The sequence below is a fragment of the Bombus vancouverensis genome, chromosome 8 (assembly GCF_051014615.1).
Source record: "Bombus vancouverensis nearcticus chromosome 8, iyBomVanc1_principal, whole genome shotgun sequence".
Taxonomy (NCBI): Eukaryota; Metazoa; Arthropoda; class Insecta; order Hymenoptera; family Apidae; genus Bombus; species Bombus vancouverensis.
The window spans coordinates 8,748,947-8,770,631 of NC_134918.1; the positions used below are offsets into that span (position 1 = coordinate 8,748,947).

The following is a 21,685-nucleotide window of genomic DNA, read 5'->3' on the forward strand; positions in this document are numbered from 1 at the left end:
GAATCCAGGCTGAGGAAACCTGACTGATTATTATCTATAGAATCTTTTGATGCGTGACCTATTTCTTATCGAAGGCACAACGAAAGCAATATTCGAGGAATTCTCGAATCCCACGGCTAATGACGTTTGATAACTCGCGACAAAGAAACCTAGCGAGTAAAGAAACGAAAATACATCTGCGAATGTATATCGCTGAATTCTTACACAGCGATCAATCAAGCCTAACCACATCTCATCTGAAATAGTCCAATGATCGTTCGAATCTAAGTTGAATTCTCCAAATATCTTCAATTTCTTCACACTATTCGACGAATGCGTCTGAAGCTAGTAAAAAGCTATTAGAGTCGGAGGAAAGGAAACGAGCAGAGGTTAGCATTAACGCGGGACCAATCGTCTATTCCGGATATTACAGGGTCGAACGAGTGGAAACGCGACGAGGGAACGTTGCACCTTACACCGCCGCCACCAGCCAGGAGGAACAGGTGCCACAGCTGTTTCAGCAAGTGCAACGAACAGCGGAGGATAGAACGCGGCGGCCGCTATTAGAACTGTTGCAGGCTGGCCGTCTCGACCAAAAGGGGTGCATAACTATCCGAGGTGTTGCGAGCATATACCTTTTTACACCGGCGACCGTTGAACCAGCCGGACAGGATGCGTGTGCTCGACTTTTCATCTGGTACGCACATCGTTAAATAGCCGGCCGAGACGTTTTAATATTCTACGAGGCCTGTCTGCCATCGAGTTTCGGGGGCAAAACGAGGCTAATGTTTCCTCGAATACGTTAAGAATTAATTACGGATATGTTATGTTCCAAGTAAGTCTCGTCTTTATAGATCGTAGCACATTATGGACGTTTATGGAATATTTAAGAATATTCATGGAATATTTTCAGTTCTACGTATATTTATGGAATATTTTCTATGGAAAGTATTCTGGGCAAGATTTTTTTATATTTTCTGCAACGATTTAAGAGCGCAGGATTGTATGAATCAAGAGCTTTCTTTTGCTTCACGTTTGAGACATATATTATCGTTCTCTTGCTTTTTCTTCTTTTAAGATAACTGAAAGATTTCATTGTGCTCTTTCTTTAATGAATTTTTCTTTAATTTGATTTTATTAGAGAAGAATATAGATTTAAATATGTGGTTCGAAGAGTTTTCTTTTTGAAAATTAACATCTCTTTATAATATCGCGTCACAGTCTAGTTGTAATATGAATTATTATTTCTACTCAACAAAGACAGGTTGTATATGTAATATACCTTAATTTGAAGCCTGAAATTGAGAAATATGTATAATACTTGACAAGGAGTTATTTTAAAAATCAGTTAATTACCGTTTAAATGACTACATACTGTGTTGCGAAATTTTAAAAAGTTTATAAAACGAGTGAAAAAAATACATGTTTACCTCAAACTTAAATAAAAGAACAATTTCGATGACACAAAATTGGCGACATAACTTTCAATTACTCACAGCTCCTTTATCGTTCGTACTTGTAAAATGCACGCATACAGAATAATTAATCGGAACCTAATTTCAGCGATAAATTCTGCACGCTGTTTTTAAATTAAAACCATGGACATCACGAGTGGAGAACAGAAAAGATCGGCGGCAGGATATCGTCGGGATATCGCGTTTCCGCAATCGAACTGCCACCGGTCATATCCTGCGCGTCTCGACAGTTTGCCGGAGAAATTTATACAAAAATTCAATGGCCTTCCGTTCGATCCGTTTCACACGCCCACGCGCTTCGTTAGGCTCGATGGACGAGCGCGTTGATTTATAAGCAGCGACGCAGGAATATAAACGAGAAGCAGCGACTTTGGCCAAAGTCCAATTTAAACCGTGAAGGGAGGGAAGTTTTGTACTGTGCACCGAGCGTGGTTCCGCTTTGTTCCGCCCATAACGGTGACGGTGTGAACAACTCCGAGTGGACCTCCCGATCGACGTCGAATTTTGGACACACGAACGTCTTTGATGCAAACTTCGAGCGATCAAACGTCTCTTTTTTAGTCTTATTCGTTCGATCTTCGGTAACTTTCCTACGTCTAACAATTATATTTTCTACGATTTTTAGATTGAACAAATACATTTCTATGACGAGGGGTTGCAGAAGGATATTTCACACGACAGAGTTTACGATTAGTCTTAATGAATATTTTAACAGAGCGACGACAGTTGGTCCTTTGATGTTGTGCCTCGATAAAGAACATAAGATTCGATCTGTGGATCTGAGTCATTTTATTACGCAGTTAACTACATATTCGCGGATCACAAACTCCTTGCAATAAAATATGTCTAATACTTTTTCCAATTCAATGAAATATCTATCTGCCTACTATAATACCTAATAACCATGTGCCTACTAATAAGGCTCGTCACAATTCAATATCGAAGTTTAGCATCTTAAACAGCATCAAACATTCCAAAAACATTTTCCAACCAATTCTTATCACAAACGCTATTGAATGATCCTGAAGACAAAGCTGCACAACTGATCACTCCAATTCAGCAAACCAGTTCCAAAGTGTGGAAACCGCGACGAGAGAAGAGCAGCAAGCGAAACCTACCAACAATCATCCAGAAAATTAAAAAGCGGGACAATCCTCCGTTTCGTTCTTCGATTATCCGTATACTTCGTTGTGGCGTCAGCAGACCAGCTCCAAAGTGTCCAAACCGCGTCGAGAATAGACCAAGCTCTCCACACCTCGCGCGGCGGCGTGTGGGGGCGTCGTGGTACGAGCGTCCACCAAAGGACTTCAAGAAAGTTGCAAGAGAGGGGTCGTTTTCATCATTACCTTCTCCCTCTGCCCCTCGACTATCCTATCTTTCTCTCTCCTTGTTGCTCTCTCCCCCGTTGCGGGCTCTCTTTCCCTGTCGGCCCACTGATATCGCAGAGAGGTCGCGGTAGAAGGGGAGACAGAGAGACAGGTAAGCCTCGGTGCTCCGTTCGAAGGCTTACGCGAACGAAGCCAGCCGGTCGCCAGGAGAAAGAGAGCAAGAGAGAGAGAGGAAGAGAGGCAGGAGAGCTCACGTCCAAGTGGAGGGAGGCCGGTGAAGCGGAGGTGAAGCGCGACCGGCCCTCTCTACTCCAGGGGCCCAGGCTAGTCCAGTCCGGGACAGCACGCCTCCTGCTGCACGCTCCACGAGGTAGAACGGCGAACGTAGACACGAACACGTAGGACGTAAGCGCGGGACCAGGCGACCCGATCCTGTGCTACCACGCTGGCTGGTCTCCCTTCGCCAGGATAACCACGAACAGACATCCTCTGGGATCATTTGTCAACTGGGTCCTTCCTCATCGATCGTCGTCACCCATTCGATCCTTGGTGTCGTCGACTCTTATTAAGTCTCGACAAATCATTGAATAAATCTAGATAAGGAAAGTCTGGATAAAGGAGCAGGATCTCTCTGGTCCACGTCGATTATCACCTCGTGCAGTTGATTATTTCTTCGTGGCTCAACATGCTTCGTGAACTTGGTTCGGGTGTCGCGGGATTATTCCGACTATGTTGATCTGTGGACTGTTCTTGTGAATTCCAGTTTCGAGTTTCGGCGTTGATATCGAGTTGTAAAAAGGGTCGTTCGAGTTCGTCGAATCAGTTCGGAGAACGATACGGTTCAATTTTGGCGATAGAATTCTCACACTTGTCAGCTGTTCGCGCGTTTCTTGGTCGAAGAACCGTGATCGATCCTGTCAGTGGATTTTATCGCCATCCCCGACGGCGATCATCGCTGAACGCTTCCTCTTTCTAACCACCACCGCCCCCACCCCTGACATCACACGCGTCCAGCCACGCGATCACCGGGACCAGCGATCCGGAAGGTTTCGCGCAACGGTGACCAACGAGCCGGTCACTCTTAATGAACATCTGATCCACGGTGATTGAACATCTCTCTCGTTTGGATGTGTCTACGAAGCGTCACCGGTGTCGTCCTTCATCGACGTTCACCGACGGATGCGATGTATGGAATTTGTCCAATTTTTCCCGAGGAAATCCACTAAGCCGTGGTTCATCGATTAAAATAATTGGTGAACCAAAGAAGACTCCAGGATCTGCATAATTAACAGGGCAGTTGTACAAAGTTGGATAAGATCGCAACTTGCATTGTGGATAAGGTATAAAGAAATCGAGTTGAGTTTGTTAGATTTGTTTAATTGCGAAGAACGGTGCTACTGCTGGTTAGAAACTTGAATGCGAATGATCAACGAAGAACTTGCTAGATAAAAATAGATAAAATAAAAAGGCGAGATTTTGTTCTTGTGATCAGGAGAATCTGTGCGGGTATGACAGACGACTGTGAACGGTGCGACGGGCCGCGCGAACGGTGAAGTGTTGCCGCGGTGTTCAGTGAATATTCAGAGACTTCGACGCGCGGTCAGAAGGTAACCGAGGGATACAGGCAGACGGCGAACACGACCACGACGACGAAGCGGTTCGAATTCGGGTGAGTTTGTCATTTTCTCCCGCTCAAATTCCTCATTTCAGACACCTTATTAATTCCTTATTGATATTTCCAAGTTCTAAAGTAGTTAATTAAATTAGAGAGACTCGATTCAACGCGACGAATAATATTTTCTCTATAAGCATCTCTTCTGCTCTTCAACTCGATACGATAGCTGACTGAATTTTCTGATAAGTTTAAGTCAAATATTAGTTGGAATAAGACGATGTACGTATATTTTAAATGATATTTGGGATGCTTGAAGTTAAAGTTTAACGTTAAAATCTCGGAAAATATTAAACGTAGAAACGCAATATATCTGCATATGTAAGAATACGCTGAATGGAGCAACGATAGTTGCATGCACGCAATTCACACGCATAAACGGGCACACATAGGCTGGCACACTCTGTGTTTACATTCGCCGATTATAGGCAACTGCTCGCCTACGTAATAATGATAGATCTATGGACGCGGTTAATGACTGACAAGCTTTGACAAGTGGTAAGGACGATTTTCGAGAAACAGATGCTGAGATGAGTATTCATCGACGCTATTGAAAACGTTACTCGAAAGATATACGTATAATGATTTTCTCTCTTTGGAGGAAATTTTTCTTTATTATCAAAAATGAATCACGAAGCTTGAATATTAAATGAATACTAGAAAATTTGGGGTCGTAATAAGAAGCGGAATTCCTTTATATCCTTTATATATATGTACAGTTACCAACAGTAGCCATTTCCAACGCAATAACTGTTATAAAGTGCAAAAACGCGAGGTCCGCGAATTCATGTTTGTTAAGACCTTTTTTTTCGTAATCTGGATATGTGAAATGGGTCTATAAATTTTCAGGCGTCGTCACTGAATCACTTGGTGCGAGCTTCCCGTTTTAGTTTATCTCGACAGTAGCATATTCAGCGCGGTAATAAGTATCAAGAACAGCTTCGTTGACAACGTTTTTGAGCGCATTACGGCAGAAACTTCGAGATTCAGGCGTTATAATAAACGCCCAACGATCCTGTCCCGCGAGACACAGGCTATTCAAACGGCTTTACAACCTGCTGAATTAGCAAAACACACGGTCTATGGCTTCCGTTTTAATTTGTTGGACGTTTCATACTTTTGAGACGGAGCATTTTCAAAATGAAATTCCGTTACTGAGATTCGATTACTAAGACTGTCGAGGAGAATAAATTGATCAATAACGAACGTACGCTTTTATTCGAATGCGTTGGGCGTTTCATCTTTCTAAGGCGAAAAACCTTCGAGATGAAATTTCTCAACTAAGATTCCATTATTGAAATTGCTAGAGGAAAACACACAGGTTGAATCTTCTTCGCAAAGGAATTTTCCACGAATGTCCACTTTTAATAAAATATCTAACTCGTATATTTTTGGATTTCTTTATTTTTCAAACAATGTCATTTTTCTCCTATCTGAAACACAGATTGAATTTTTGTATCATCGATTATTATTAATCTATGATCCAAGTAGAAAATTATAAAATAGATACAAAAATTATTCCTCATCTACCCTGAAATTGACGCACACCAATGAGTAAAATTCTATCATCGCATTGAACTAAAAGATCTTAGCACGATTTTCAAGTTAATCTTCGTTCTCCGAATAGTCACGAAATAGTTAAACTTTTCGACCTTCTCCTCCACAGAATTATTCGCCGATGAAATTACACAAAACAAAATTAATTGCACTGCACATCGGTTGTGCGAGCTTTTCCGACGATAAGTATACCGGATTCAATCTATAGATATCGTGTACACTGGCCTCTAACGATCCTCTCCAATCGTCGATTTATCAAATGAATATTCATGTAACCGAGCGCGAGATACGTATACTCGCAAGAAACTGCTCTTACCAATGCTCACCGGCAACATCCTCGACTTCCTGCGTCCTCGCCGACTAGACTGTATCTCGGCGCGTCATCGAAAATTCGAACGCGATCAGACAAAACGGATAACGATCGCGAGGTGAGGCGGCCGGTTTCCTTCAACCGGTTCCCATTATTCTCGAGAAATTCGTTTCTAATCGCGAGCCACCCGGGGCATCTGTCCTTTTTCCACCCTTACCAGACTTTCCAAGGCAACTGCCATCTCCGAGTGAGGCAGTTGTTGCGTCAGGTGGTGGTCGTTAAAGACGGACGTTGTTCGCGTTTAAGGGAACAAGGGTTGACAGACGATAGGGTTCTCAAGGGTTCCCGGAGTCTTCGGTGCCCTGGCTTCCGTTAGAATTGATAACAGACATTAGGGCGAGCGATTAAAGTGATTAGTCTACGAGGGGGATGACCGATGTACTACATTGTGTCGTGATGTTCTGTTATAACGACACTTGGATATTTGGATATTTGGAGGTTTTGTAAAGTTGAGATGTTGCAAGCATCGGTAAGTCGTTTTGCTACATTTGCTATATTTCTGATATTACAAAACTCGTATTATTTTAGAAAATTTAAGAGTAATGCAGTGATTTTGTTTTTTAAATTTTGCAGATGAGTGTAGGGGTTCTTGTAGGTTTCCATGCGTTGCTTCTAATACATGTTACGATAATGTTATATTGGTATTAGGATTGTATAATATGGATAATTTGTTAGTCAATGGTATTGCAAAATTCCTATCGCTTTAGAAGAATATATCGTGAACCGAATGAGTTACTGAAATTTTCAAGTGTAGAGGAGTCTTACAATTTTTTATCGTATTGCTGAAAAGTGATTTTATTATTAGTTGTCATAGTTACTGCAATTCTTCGCTGTATTATTCAAAGGCGACTTTGCCATTTGATATCACGCGTAACTAAAATGTTGAATTGTCAAAGAATCGTTGCAATCGTTCACGGTATTATTCAGCTTGACTTTATGTGCACCTGATGGATTATTATAGGGTCGCTGCAATTTTTCACCACATTATTGAAGAACCACTTTGTTGACTCATTTGAGTTATTTCACTTTGTTCCTAGTCGTCGCAGGCTTGTTGCTTTATTGTATTCTTTACGAGTAACTTTGTTATATGACTTAACATGCAACTGAAATATCGAATTGCAATTTCTCATCGTATTACTCAATTCGACTCGATGTGCATTCGTTGTTATAATTTTTCATTATATCGAGCAAGAAACGTCTGGATAACGTTTAGTTTTGCATACAAAGTTCGATTACAAAGATCCAATCGAATTTGCTGATCGTTCATGATCTTTTATTAATTCTATCTTATTCAGTTTCTCTCTTCGGGCTGTTAATGGTCTTATCGATCGCTGCTGCACCTTAGGATTAATAGGTTGCACCGATCGTACAGCGTCATCGTGCATTACATCGCTTAACGATACTTACAATTCCACCGTTTGGATTTTTTAACGCGCCAACGATATTCATTTTGCCGTATATCTTTTCCTCGGAACCTGCGCCACATAATCTCGATTTTCCAATCGATGCCTACCTAACGCACCGTTCCGCGTTACTCTTCCTTTTTCCTCCAACGAAACTTTACTTTTCTCCAACGTAACGATATTCTTCTTCTATATAAGTATTTTCGTAATGAAAAACAATACTGCAGTATTTTGTATGTGGGAACGTGAACAAAGAAGCCAAAGAATTGCAAAATAAAATCGAAGAAAATGAAATATAAATTTCCAGCTATCTATATCTTTTTGTTTTAAAAGAAATTCTTAATTTCCAGAATGTATTTCAAACTATCGATCGTTCAATAAAAGTCCACAGAAATGAAAAAAGAAGACGAAGAATCGTGTCACTTTTATTCATCTTTTGAGTAGATTTTTATAAAATTGAAGATAAAGAACAAAGAAACTTCAATGAAAATCAAGATATGTATAAGAAAGAGAGCAGGTTCCTAGAGATTTTCTTTCTCTTTGAAAGAAAAAACCTTGATGATAGAGTTCCAACAATCGATTATCCGATAAATCAGAAAAATTTTCTAAAGAAACGGAGAAATTCCAACGAAAATGAACCGATAGCGCAAGTTTTTAGCAATTTTCTTCATCTCGTAAATGAAAAATTGAAACTCGAAGTCGTGGAATTTCGGATTACCGATTATTCCGTTTGTCTCGCTTCGTAAGCGTTCAACGCTCGTAATAAATAATGCCCGTCAGCACGGTGGTGCGCGGCAAGTCGCTGGAAACTTTAACCAATCACACGGCAAACGTTCGCCTGACTTGAAGACCATTATCTCAGCTGGACATCCGAGTAATTCTGTACTGTCATTTCGCATCGAACTATACAATTCCTCTCGTTGCGAGTCCGCGACACCGTGCAATCCGTCAAACCTGCTCGTAATCGATCGATCGAGGGTCGCACCTGTTTATCTTCCCGCGACCCGATCGTGTAATTAGATTTCACAATGATTTTTATTCCCGTGTGCTTCTCTATCCATTACCAATCTATCGCTGTGCTTACACACGTTACATGTACACGCATACATTTACACCTAACGTAAGAAAGATTAAGCCACAACCATGATAGATTCCAGAGATTCCACTTAAGAAAAGATACAAAATACGCGCAGTTCCTAACTTTCTATCTATTAATTTTAAATACACGGCTGACCGATAAGAACATTGCAAATTCTTTAAAAAACTGCTCGGTTATTAATGACAGGTATAGGTTGTGTGGACGAGTTTCTTCCCACTTGGACTTTTCTTTCTAATGGAATACCATCCTCGCTTAACTGTTCAGCAAAACCCGTGTTTCGCTATTCTCTAAATCTTCCTGCCTCTCATTTAATAACATTTGAGAATGATATTATAATATTTTGTTCCGCTTCGCGTATCTACGCAAATTTTCCCAAGAAAGAATATCGTGAAAAATTGTTTGAAAGGTTAGAACGATGGCGTAACGTGGCCCGATCAGTACGGATAATCAATAGTCGAGGCTAATCGTGCGATTTTTCGATAGACGCTGCCGATAGCGAAGGCCCATGCAACTTTAATGCGTCGTTTTCTCGAGCGACGCGATCGTTATTGGAAAATTTACGTGCGTCTAGCGGCTTAACGATTCTAGCGCGTCGAGCTCGGCTTCATGCGAGGAGGCCTTCTTCCTGAAAATCCTCTCTCGCCGCACGAGAAATTACACGGGATGGCGAACCGTGGTATTACGCACCTATTACGTGTCATGCACGGGAACCGGAATGCGGTCCCGCCGGTAAAACCGTCTCGAAAACTTCGACTGATCTAATCTGACGTCCATCAGACCGTTCCATAGACTCATTCATCGGCTACAAAGTGATATTAGCGGTATTCCTGGTATGCGTCTAAGGAAGCGATCACGTCGAACAACGACCGCCATTTCTCGAGATTTTGCCATCTTTCTGATATCGGTGAGACTGAAACGCGATCATCCGAGCATTCAGCTAGGATCACTAAGATTGCTGTTTTAATAGGGTTCAAGGTGATGAAGTTGCTCTTTAAGTTTATGGATACTCGGCAGATATCGGTGATTTTTTCTCACTAGCTATCGAATTTGTAGATAATTTGAAAGTGCTTTAGTTTATCTTGTTTGGTTTATAGAGACGTAAGTATTTCTAATCTTCGCGATGATACGATAGTAGGGTCGAACGAGACGATAGTAGTAGATACTTGAGATATTACGCTCCCTTTATATTGTTTCTTTAATATTTGCTTATGAGACATTAATCTTGATCAATCTTAAATATGCGTACCGATTTAAAATTACAAACTTGTTTTTTTCCATATTTTTTGTCCGATTGTAGATTTAATGACAGCGGTTATTCTCGTAATTAGCATTATTTCTCTGGTAGATAATCTAACTCTTATCTAAACGTTATCCTAACATATATTAAATTATAATTAGCCAACAATAAAAATCCCAATGAAAAACTGGTAGAAACATTCCATAACTCTTTCGCTATAGTTGTTCCTTACTTCGTGCAAACCGACATCAACTTGTCTCAACATCTCACTTAAACTTTTTCTCAATTTTCAGACAAAGACCCTCCGAATTACGTTCCAATTCTCCTAAATATTTCTAAATTTCTACCAAAATCCCATCCAATTCAACCCACTCGAACTTAAAGCAACCCTACAAGAAAAAGTTCTTTAAACCTCGCCCAATGTCCTTAAACGTTCCCAAACGCTTTCAAAGTCGCTCCATTCCATCCTAAAATCATTCCCTCGCAATAACGAAATCGGCAGCAGAGAAGCGTCAAATCGCAAACCGTCGGAGAGTGTTCATCGGTTGTCACCGTGGAGCAGGAATGCGGTCTAGGTGGTGGCTGATTCGATCGCGGCCATGTCAAGGATACGGCGCGGGTGCTTCTTCGCTCGTGCTTCTCTTATTTCGTTTATTAGCCGCTCGACCGGCCAGTTGTCCGCTGGTTAATTGCGGCGGCTCGCGCGGCGTCGTGCGGTTATACAGTTAACCGCGTGTGCTCGCCGCATGTGGCACGCTACATCGTCGCCCTGCCCGCGACTCTACCGGGCCGAGAGCGTCCACAGGTAGCTCGAGGCTATTTATAGTCGCCGCTGGTACATACACGCTCGTCGATCTTGCCGTTTTCAATCTTGACCGTTTGCAGATTTTTGCGATTTTTGGAATTTTAGTTGTTCGTTTATTTTTAAAGGATCCTTTTATGGGCCCTCTTGTTCGTTTCATGGAATATTTTACAGTAGTTTTGTCACGGAGAACGTGAGATCGTAATTTTTAAATGATAGTTTTACACAGAATTGATTAGGGGGTTGATGGTGTTTATTTGCGTTGACGACACACATGGTCGGAGAATTTCGTTATTTAAAATCGATTTTAAACGAAGGTTTGCGGCTGATTCTGTTGAGATGGGGTAGTTAAGAGAGTTGATAGTTTTTATTTGGCGATGGTCAGAATCCAAAAAGAATATTATTATTTAGAATCGACTTTGTCATCGCTGTAGTTTCTGTATCATTGTATTCTGGCAAACATATTTACGATTCATATCGATTTTATGATAGAAGCAGTAGATATAATCGGCAATCATTTTGTTCATGGAAATGGTAGATTTGCTACCAGCATGTTATCGCTGGTAGGTGTTTAACTTGTAACACCTACTTCATTTTCTAATTGGAAGGTGTAAATGCTCCATTACAGTCACACATGAAAATGTAAATGCTACGCTGAAATATATCGATAAACATACTTATGATACATAATACTCAGGCTGGATATCACGAGTATCTACTTTATTTATGGAAACAGCGTGCTATGCAAAATCACCTTCGTCTGTTAAGAATTCTAACTAGCTACAGAACGTAAGTACAACGAAAATTCCAAGCTTCGTACATCAATATAGCTAGCCCTAATCTCATCTTCCGCTACATGAGCGCCGGCTGCTGCAAAAATCCTGCAAGAAGAAAGTAAATACCTTCCGATCGAACAGAACCAACAAACGCTCCGCTTTATCTTGGCTCTCCAGCTTCCAGCATCAGGCCGAGCCACACCTGGCCCCGATTGCGTCCCACCTATATATCTATTCCACTTGCAAACCTCCTCAACTATGCGCTCGTTCGGCCGGCCTGCTGCTGGCTAGTATATCTGACCGCGTACTCGCCAGCTACTCGCGGTATCTAAGACGCGGCTAGACTCGCCAGATGGATTTACTACGGGCTACAATCGGTTTTACTGTTGCTCCATGACGCGGGATACCTTTAAATTACTCCCTCCTCTCGTTAACCTCTACTTGTCAGCGACAGTTCAATGATATCTGAAAATGGTATCTTAAACTGGCGGACATTGGTATGTTTTTTGCAATATGTCCACGTGTACGTGTGCAGAAATTAATATCACGTGCAACTAGGGACGAACATCACATATAACTGGAAATATTATATTTGTTCATTTTGATGCAGTCTTGTATATTCTTATACATATATAGTCTTTGCTATGTACTATAATCAATAGTAACAGTAACGTTATCGCGTCCAGAAAGATTCACAACGTTTTTACTCTTTTCGTTCGCCTCAATGTATTTTTAATACCCCGTCAACGTTAGCCTGGTAGTTGAAGTTCCAAGTGATATTTAAACTTTATTTTTCCTTCTTATTTATTTCACTGATTACTTAATGTTTTTATCCATTGCTTTATCGTTATTCGTTGCTATAGCGATTGCTATGGGTTGATCTTTTATTTGTTTATATTCTAACGTAGACTGGAGACATTCCTAACAAATGTTTTTAGTTCTACGATCTACGAGTGTCTGAAATCTAACCAAGACACGTTACTGAATACACTGCGACCAATAAGATTCTTTCCGTATCTGCACTTTCTTTCACGAAATTCCCAATTTATATACTTTCCGTCCCAAAACTGGCGATTCGGCCTTGTTTTCGCTTCGATCGTTTCAAACCGAAAGACGGCTTCTTACCGGGCGTTCCGGTCGTTTTGCTCGCGTCTAATTAGACGTTCGGCCGACTCGCGTTTCTTATGCATTCCTCTAGCTCTAGCTGTTTGCCCAGACGGCTTTTTCTGGCAGGGAACACGCGTTTTCAGCGGAATTACTGTTCTTACCGTTCCAAGAGCGAGATAAATGCCGCTTGATGGACGAATCATGAGGTTTTAATGGCGCCCCGCCGGTCATTCGGATCACCGCGTGGTTATTGCTCTCGCCTCCGACTGGCCGGGCCCGCCGCCGTTTCTAAGACTTCATCTCTCTGTAGAACAGACGTGTTCCGATGGCTTTCGAACCGGTGGCTATCGTCCCTTTGAGTGATCGCTCTTGTTTCGTCCTAGCACCGCGGGAAACGATTTGATGCACGGCGACCTGTTCATTCAGAAAAGCGAAGATTCTTCTTCTTGCCAGAAAATGTGGTCGAGTGGTTTTGCTTGATGGATGTCGTGCAGAGATATTTTTGTAGTCCATTGATGACCGAGCAGTGAAATAACGGACGAAAGTTGCGCGAATGCAGTATTATCGATCGTAGTTTACCGATATTTTTCCTCAGTTCTAACGAAATTTTCAATTTACGTTATGTATCACGAGCGTGCTAATTCACAGATGTCAATTTTCTGCCAAATTAACTTCATAAATAAATTAAATAGTTTCTATATGCCGATATACTTTACGACTTCACTGAAACTTCCAATTTTCTTGCTACATAGAATGTAGTTGAATATACTAAATACCAATATAACACATACCGATGTTCTATCAATTTAGATCCAAGGATTATCTACTTTTAATTCTACTTGGGCTTCGATTCAAAATCCGCAAAGTTAAAACGATTGATGATACGAGCAACGTAATACGTGAAATACAATTGTAATAGTAAAGAGTCTCAACAATGTAAGAAAACGCGGAAAGTCGTAGCATACGGATACTTCAGAGACAGTTTTATCGTAGAAGAGTAAGGCAGGAGGGGCGAGAGAGTCGGAACGACGGTATACTCGCAAACCATTCGGTCGCGAATTAGAAATTAGCTGTCGTGCATTTACATACTGCGCAGGTGGCCGCTTGCAACCAGACCAGTCACTGTTTTCAGGGTAAAACGAGTTCCGTCGCGGAAAAAGGCGGCTTCTCGGCCGGCACTCGAAACCGGTGCAATAAAGATTCATGATCTATAATGTCGTGATATTAGCCTGCGCAACGAAAAGCGTCGAGTTAAAAAATTCGATCTGTTTAAAAGCCACCTGTCGCCCTCTCCACCTCCACTACGATAGAAATGGTTTTCAGAAGCGATATATCGCGAAAGCTGATAAACAGTCGTTGCCTTTGTCGATGATACTAATCTGTTAAAGCCAATGATACTCATCTGTTAAAGCCGATGAACCGATAAACCCTGCACACCAAGTAATTTCTGAGTAATTACGATTTATCAGTTGCTGCTTGGAAGCTATTACCAAGTATTACGAAGGTTTAACGTCGTAAGTTTGACGGACGCAATTGTAGCTTTTGAAATTAAAGAACTTTCCGAGAATTCATTAAAAATTCTTTTAATACGACGTTTACGTACAATAGATTCATACAACACGAAAGAATTGTCTTCGTACAACAAGACAAAATTATCTTCGACCTGTTCGTGCAATTTTCTTCGTCCACTGAATATTCTAATAACACACGCATTATACAAAGCTCCAATCTCTTCAGCTTTGCACGACGACGGTACTCATCCATCACCCCCAAACACAAGCGGAATCCGAGGAACGCGAAGAACGAGGAAATTGTCAGAATACACCATTACAACGCTTCACGATCCCTATTAACGTCACATTGATCGACCTGTTCCCTACAAAATTAACTCTTCGACTCACTGTCAGGCTACTTCATAAACCACATTCATCCTCCCCTATACATATAATTCCCATAGAAAATCAATTCAACGTAGGGTCTCTGTCGACGCTATCGCGTTTCACGGTATCACGACACTGCCATACACGAAACGGAGGTGCGTTTTGCGACGGTTAGGAGAACGTGGAAACGTTCGAGGCCCCGTGACAGCCGTATGAGTAGCATTAATGGCGCGGAGGAGCCGTTTTTCCGCGGTGTTCAACAGGCATCCACGGGGATGCGCGAACCTGTTCTCGGGTGCCTCCTTCCGCGGGGCCCACACATCAGTCGGATGTAGTCATCTGTATCAATCAGGGAGCCGGTACCAAGCCGCTATACACTTTCTTGCGCCGCGTGTTCCACGGGCACGCACACCGCGCGCAGTTAACTCCAATCAGGCTCGATTGCATCGGACAAGTGGAATAATTATTGCCCGGCGTCGCGTTATTGAATTATTAGCCACGAGCGCGGGTCCGCGATTCGCTTCGTAAATAAGCCGCGCCTCCACCACGACGTCGATACCCCCGATTTCTTTGCAGGATGGCGCTCGTAATTCCTTCGCGAGGGAAAAAGTGGCCGGGCAATAAATAAACTCGGGAAACGAGGCGACGATTCGCCCCGTTGCAGACTCAGGTTTATGTACAGGTTCTTGGTGTTCTTGGTTGGGGTACAACGCTTTATTCTTTCGGTTTTTAATCTCAGTTAAATATAGTAGAGGTACTTCGTTCGGATGCAGCACTTTATTCTTCGTGCTTCTAATCTCGGTTACATGTTATTCAGATCGGTGACGTTAGTTCGTTCGAATGGTAGCGACGGAGAGTCGAAGCATATCGCATGCATGTCGAAGCATGAGCAACGAATGAATATAAAATTTTGGGAAATACAGGTAAGTTGAATCTAACTCGAATTGATAGTGTTAGTTATGACCGAGTGACTATAGTTGAGAGATTCAGGTCAATAGATGCCAGGATGATTTTTGGTAGTCAGAAGAAAGTCTGTTGGAATTAATATTGTTCTTCGGTTTTTGATTCTCGGTCTCCTGCAAAGATCCACTGGTTGCCCTTGAATTTTTACTCTTCTTATACAGTTATTATTCTACTCAACTATTAATCCGCCACTCTTTTCTCTGCGTTAACTGTGAAAAACGAGGCTTTTTCGCTGTAGCAAAAATAATACGTCTTCATCCGACAATCGTTAGATCGTCTTTATGTCAACGATTGTATCGTCGAATCTAACGCTAGTAATTGAGTAATAAAATTACGAGTAATCACGGTACGCCGATATCACGCAACGATCAACGAGACCATAGATCGGTAGAACGAAACGACGATTGTAAATCTGCCACCAATTTCTTGCGGATTTAATTAGACACGGCTCATTGAGTGGTAACAAGAAGGGGGTTCTGGTTATCCATATAGGTATATCTGTAATAGATCTACGAACGAGCAATCGACGTGTGTTTTCCTGACATTTCAAAATCATTTAATCTGTCCTCTCACCAGGAAATTATAACGAAAAATTAGCGGGAAAATTCTGGTCGTTGGTTTCGCGATTGCAAGTTTTAAGTGCACGTATTTGCGAAATTAAATGGAAGCACTGCGCGAAGTCAGTGCTGCCACTGTATGAGACGAGCGTAAATATTCGCTTTTAGACGTCGATTTTATTTGCGCGCTCACGCGGCCGCTAAGCGAGTACCACGGCCAATTGAATCTCGTAAATCACTCGGGCAGACGTTATGAAAGCGAGGATGACTTAATGCGCTGTTACGGTAATGAGAGGCGAGAGACGTGTTCTCGTGCCGCTAAGCAGCTCCCATGGTGTGCCTCTTTGTGCACGCTTTTGGGAAGAGGAATCGCCGTTTGATGATCTCGGATGTAGTTGTTGAAGATTATTCTGAATATCTTTTTGGATTGTAATGAGCAATAATTTTGAAGAAATTCTGCTTGCAACAGGAGATCGAATATTTTATAGTATAAAATTGTGAATGTAGAATGTGCAATTGCGTTCTGAATAGATTTTGTAGATAGAGTTGAATATTTTTTAAACATAATATTTTCATTTATATTAGACATACAGCGAAGAAAAGGAAGTTTAACATCGATACTCGCATGTGTAATATACGAGTATTGTATAATAACATTTGCGATATAAATTTTTACGATCTTGGTAATAATTATTTGTTCTGGAATATTTATTACATCTATTCATTGCTCTCGTCGAATATAAATCCGTTTGTAAAATTGTTCCTTCTAACATTCTTTGTGTTATATTCAATGTTTCTTTTGTCCACTAAATTAAAAACAACTTCGGTTCATTTGCGTAGAAAATTGTTGAATCTAGAACCTGTACTCTTTGAAGTTACTCGTTGATAATCAATGTAAAATTTTCCGAATCTGTCCAATTTTCATTGCAAATATAATTTCTAAACAATCTCACATTTCTAAAACTACTTTACTTTTTAACACTTTTTAAAATAAATATGTATCACAATTTGTCTTCGATCTACTTTAACTTTGCAATCTTGACTATCGTATCATATATATCAAACGTCCAACAAGCACATTAAAATTTCCTTTGAAATCCGATGAAGCGTGTCAGAAATATCTGTCGTGCGCGCACGAGACACGAAAATCGCGTTAATTCCAGTGCGGTCGATTTTAATTAATGTCCTGTTTTAAAAAGCCGACCGCGGCATGCGATGCTTCACGCGGTGCGGCGTAGAATGCACACGTGTCAAACGTGATATATTCCCGATGTTTCGATCTAAAACTGTTTACAGCAACGAGATAGCGCGGTCTCCTTCGTTGCGCGCTATGTCGTTGCACCGGCGTCGACCCGTCGATCCATTAGAGATCATAAAAGCGTGTCAATCACGCTGCGCGAGACAGAATCGACTTCCTATTGCGCGAATACGCCGTTCGAATCGCGCGCCGCGCCGCCCGATAATGAACACGTTAGTCTCCTGTCCACGCGTTCAAGTCACCGAGAATCCGACTGTTCCAACTCTGACTCTCTACATTCTCGCTATTTATATTTCAAATCTTTTTCTCCCTTAGTGGTGTATGTGAATATTTGTGGTCTCAAAAGTTATGTAAATTCCACAATTGAACTTTCTGTTGAACGTTTGGAGATTAAGATAAGATACCATAATAGATATTACATTTTTCGATGGTTGTTTTAACGATCTTTAGGATATGGTAGTCCTTTGTTATTTGTACTTTTCTAACTTTACCTTGTTCAGTGGATACAAACATTTCATTTAATCTCTCTAGTTACGTATATAATATAATAAAGTTTCTTACGTGTTTCATCGAATGAAACCCTGACTGCAATAAAAAAATCAATCTGAGACTTCGTCTACGTAAATCAGTCTCCACTTTTACGTAAATTTCCTCGTTGTAAGATATTCTGGATATAAAAATATTTCCACTTCTTTTCATTCCTTTAAACTTTGTAGGCAGTTCGTGCAGACACTTTGATGGCTTGTTAGAAGGAACTTTGAGAGAAGCGGCGCGTTTCGAGAAAGTGTTACGGCGCGCTGTGCGGCGCGACCTTGGCACGGCGCGGAGACGCGCGTCGGAACGTTTCGCAAATTGCCGGAAATTTCCGTGGGAAACTGCGCGTATTCTGCCTGAGAGTGTGGCGACGTGCGCGTAACAAGCAACCAGTATCGGGTGTGCATGCCGGTTAGGCGTATCCCCTGACATGGTCCTGCACTTAGTAAACGTTTCTTCGCTGATTTCTGTCTCGAAGAACAAGCATACTTCGTCTCAAATACTTATAATCGTACCGTGGTACTTTCTAAAAACATTCTCGCTCCATAGCTCCTCTCTCTCCCCATAGTCTCTGAGTAAATTCATTTTTACAACTATTCCAGGACTTTTGTTCTTCATAAATAAGGATAAGAACGTCTTGCGGGCGTCTTCAAGATGTCTGAACATTCTATAAATGTTTCAAGATACCTTCCAAATATTCAGAGCAAGATTCTGTATTCGCAGAGCTCTTGTATTCTGTCAAACTCGCTAAAATATTGATTTCTAATTGCGTCATTGGGAGAAGTAATTACACGTTAGAAAAGTCTAAGTTGAAACTTGTAATGTCCTTTAAAATCCTCGAATCGAACATGTTTGAGATATTCAGATTCGCCTGTAAGAAGTTCAGACTTAAAATAGCTGAGAAATGAACGTATTCGAAGCAACGTGCACTGCGTTGGCATTAAAGATCGTACACCGTGTTATTGAATTCCATGTTATCATTAAAGTCTCGACTTTTACAAAATCGTAAATGAAACCCTATTCTTTCTGAACCTACAAAGGAGTTTAAATGCAGCAGATACAACTCGCAACTGAATCGTTAAGAGGAAGCGCCGAGTTCAAAAGGTAACAACCGTCACTCGATTCAATTACCCTCGTCAGATTTCAGCCAACGAACCGTCCCTCATTGACACCAAAAAAAAAAAAAGAAAAAAAGAAGGAAAGAGAAGGAAAGAGGGGAAAACGAAGGGAAAGAAGGGAATGAGAAAAGGGAACGGCTCAAAGGGGGAAAGGACGTAATTATTTGTCGGGAGGAAGTGACAATTTACATTCCTGGTCGCGCGTCACCGTCTGAAACCCCTATTTGTTGGCTGGCAGCAGGTGTAACGCTCACCCCCATAAATGACCGGATATTTTCCGTGTCGGTACGTGCGTCACCGTAGCGTATGAAACGGTCACAGTACGAATTAGTGCGATATAATGGCAGGTCGTGCAACAAGTGCAACTCATAGGTATCAGGTGCATGCACCATTGGACGAATATGGTACGTTGAACGCGGCCGTTAGAGGATCGGCTTAGCACGTGACTGAGACTCGATTCGAATATACCAGGGAGGATACCTCTTGCGTTTCGTTGCGGTTACGCAAATGAAACGGGAAACGAAAGGGGCGATTCGTATGAAATTATTTGACATAAAGATGAAAGGTATTTGGTATTTGCTGTACTGAATGTTTCTATAGTTGCAACTTTCGTATCTTTTATATTCTACTTGCAAGCGTTCAATGTGTTGAATTACTGAAGGTGAATTTTTTAAGACTTTCAAATCTCAAAGTTTCGAACTTTCAACGACCCTAGTACTTAATTTTTCAAAGCTTCGAATCATCGAACTCTCTGTTTTCTAAATTCCCTCATCTTCCTTCAATCTCCCGCGCTCTTTGAATTCTCCAGTTCTCGAACGTTCAAATCCCAAAAATCCCTAACTTTCGAATTTTCAATTCCATGTTACCAAACTTTCAACTTCCTTTAGTCCTGACTTCTCATTTTCCGTAATTTCAGTGCGTTGAAAATAAATCTAAAAATCTGCCGAAAAATAAAACTTCCCTAATATAACCCGGTGAACCTTATCACGTATAAATACACAGTGAAATCAAGGAAAACCAACGAGTATTTAGAAATATACCGTCCGATACCGTAAGATCGTAGAAGCGGCTGCAGGCTACTATCTTGCTCGTAATTATCAGCGTAACAGTATTAGCAGTTGGAAACGCAAGGGGGTCCCGATAAGGGCGAAGCGCGGAAACGATGATCGGGCGTTAAAGCAAAGCGAGCTGAAGGAGAGAACGAGCGAGAGAATGGTTCGATGCATCGACACTCTCGTGGCCGGTATCAGGTGCAGGGCGTAGGATAGGCGCACACGGTGAACGCAGCCGTTGCTCCGGCCGGGCACGTGAATGAGGTCTATTCTCTCGAACGTATACACGATCGGTCGAACGTCGATCGGGTATCGCGCGGCATGCAAGGAGGCGGGTCAAGATTTATCTAGCAAATAACCTCCTGTTGCTCGCACGTACCATATGTGGCAAAAGTTTCCAGCCGTTGCAACGGCTACCCTCCTTCTATTCGATATCGCGTGTTCCTTTTTCTTAAATTGCTGAGTTTGGAGATCGAGCATTGAGCAATTGGTGAAGAGATTCTAGATTTCTATTAGTTATTCGAAATACGAATTTTTGAATGCCGGATTGATCGAAGTAGAAATAACTTTTGTAAGTTTCCAACGTACCGATTTTGAAGAAATTTTTAATTCTGATTTAGAAGTGTGCATTTTCGAACGTCGAATCGGCCGAATTAGAAATCGTTGAAGTTTTAGTAAATTTTACATCTCGTCTTTTTTTTTAAACGACTGTCGATTTTGCAGATCGAATAAAGTAGAATTTGATAAAATGTTCGTGGAGTATAGATTTTAAATTCCAGATTTGTTAGTTATTCGAGACGGTATTCCTAGATACTGGAGTTCGCGGATTAACAACTTCTGTAATTTTGAAAGTAATGCTTGAAATAGTCAACGTACGAGTGGTTACGAGTTAATCTACAGCTTTGAATTTCAATCTTTTATTTAAATCTTCCTATATATTTCTGTTAAATTATGTACCATTTTTACGAGTATAATTATTCCGCAGCGTGCAAGAAGAGCAAACAATCAATAAAACCGGGCTGCTATTAGCAGGATTGTTCGAACCAACTCGCGTTCCAACGATTTTCTAGAACGGGCAATAACTCGAGCAATAACTCGCGTCCGCGCGAACACATTCTAGGATCGTCTCGAACGAAAGTGCAAGTAAGAACTGTGCAATTAAACGACCCCAGGATCCCGTCGCGAAGTCAGAAGCCCCGTGTGTACACGTGGGAACATTTTCTAACTAAAATAGCTCGCGACAGCCTGTTTAATTACCATCCTTGAAACGGTAACAATCTTTCTACACGCATTTAACTCTTCGTTGGTTCAATAAAGTTCTTTGGTAAAATTTTATGAATATTCAAACACATCCAGCACGATTAAGTGTAGCAGATACAGTATATCTATTGTAAAAGCATTAATATTTATTAGGAACCTTAAAAGAATGTAAATTGAGGTATTTAAAAATAGAAGCTAGAGGGGAAACATTTTCAGAGTATGTATATTGAATTTTCGAAGTTTCGAAACCGCAATGCG

General features: G+C 41.3%; 1 protein-coding gene across 8 annotated transcripts in view; it reads left to right on the forward strand.

Moving 5' to 3' along the window:
- Positions 1-3,086: 3,086 nt before the first annotated feature.
- The window catches only part of sv (paired box protein shaven), a 203,053-nt gene continuing 184,454 nt past the window's right edge, over positions 3,087-21,685 (forward strand). For all 8 annotated transcript variants that reach the window (XM_076620607.1, XM_076620608.1, XM_076620609.1 and 5 more), the window contains exon 1: positions 3,087-4,451. The gene's annotated coding sequence lies outside the window, so the exon portion shown is untranslated. The remainder of the gene's footprint in view (positions 4,452-21,685) is intronic.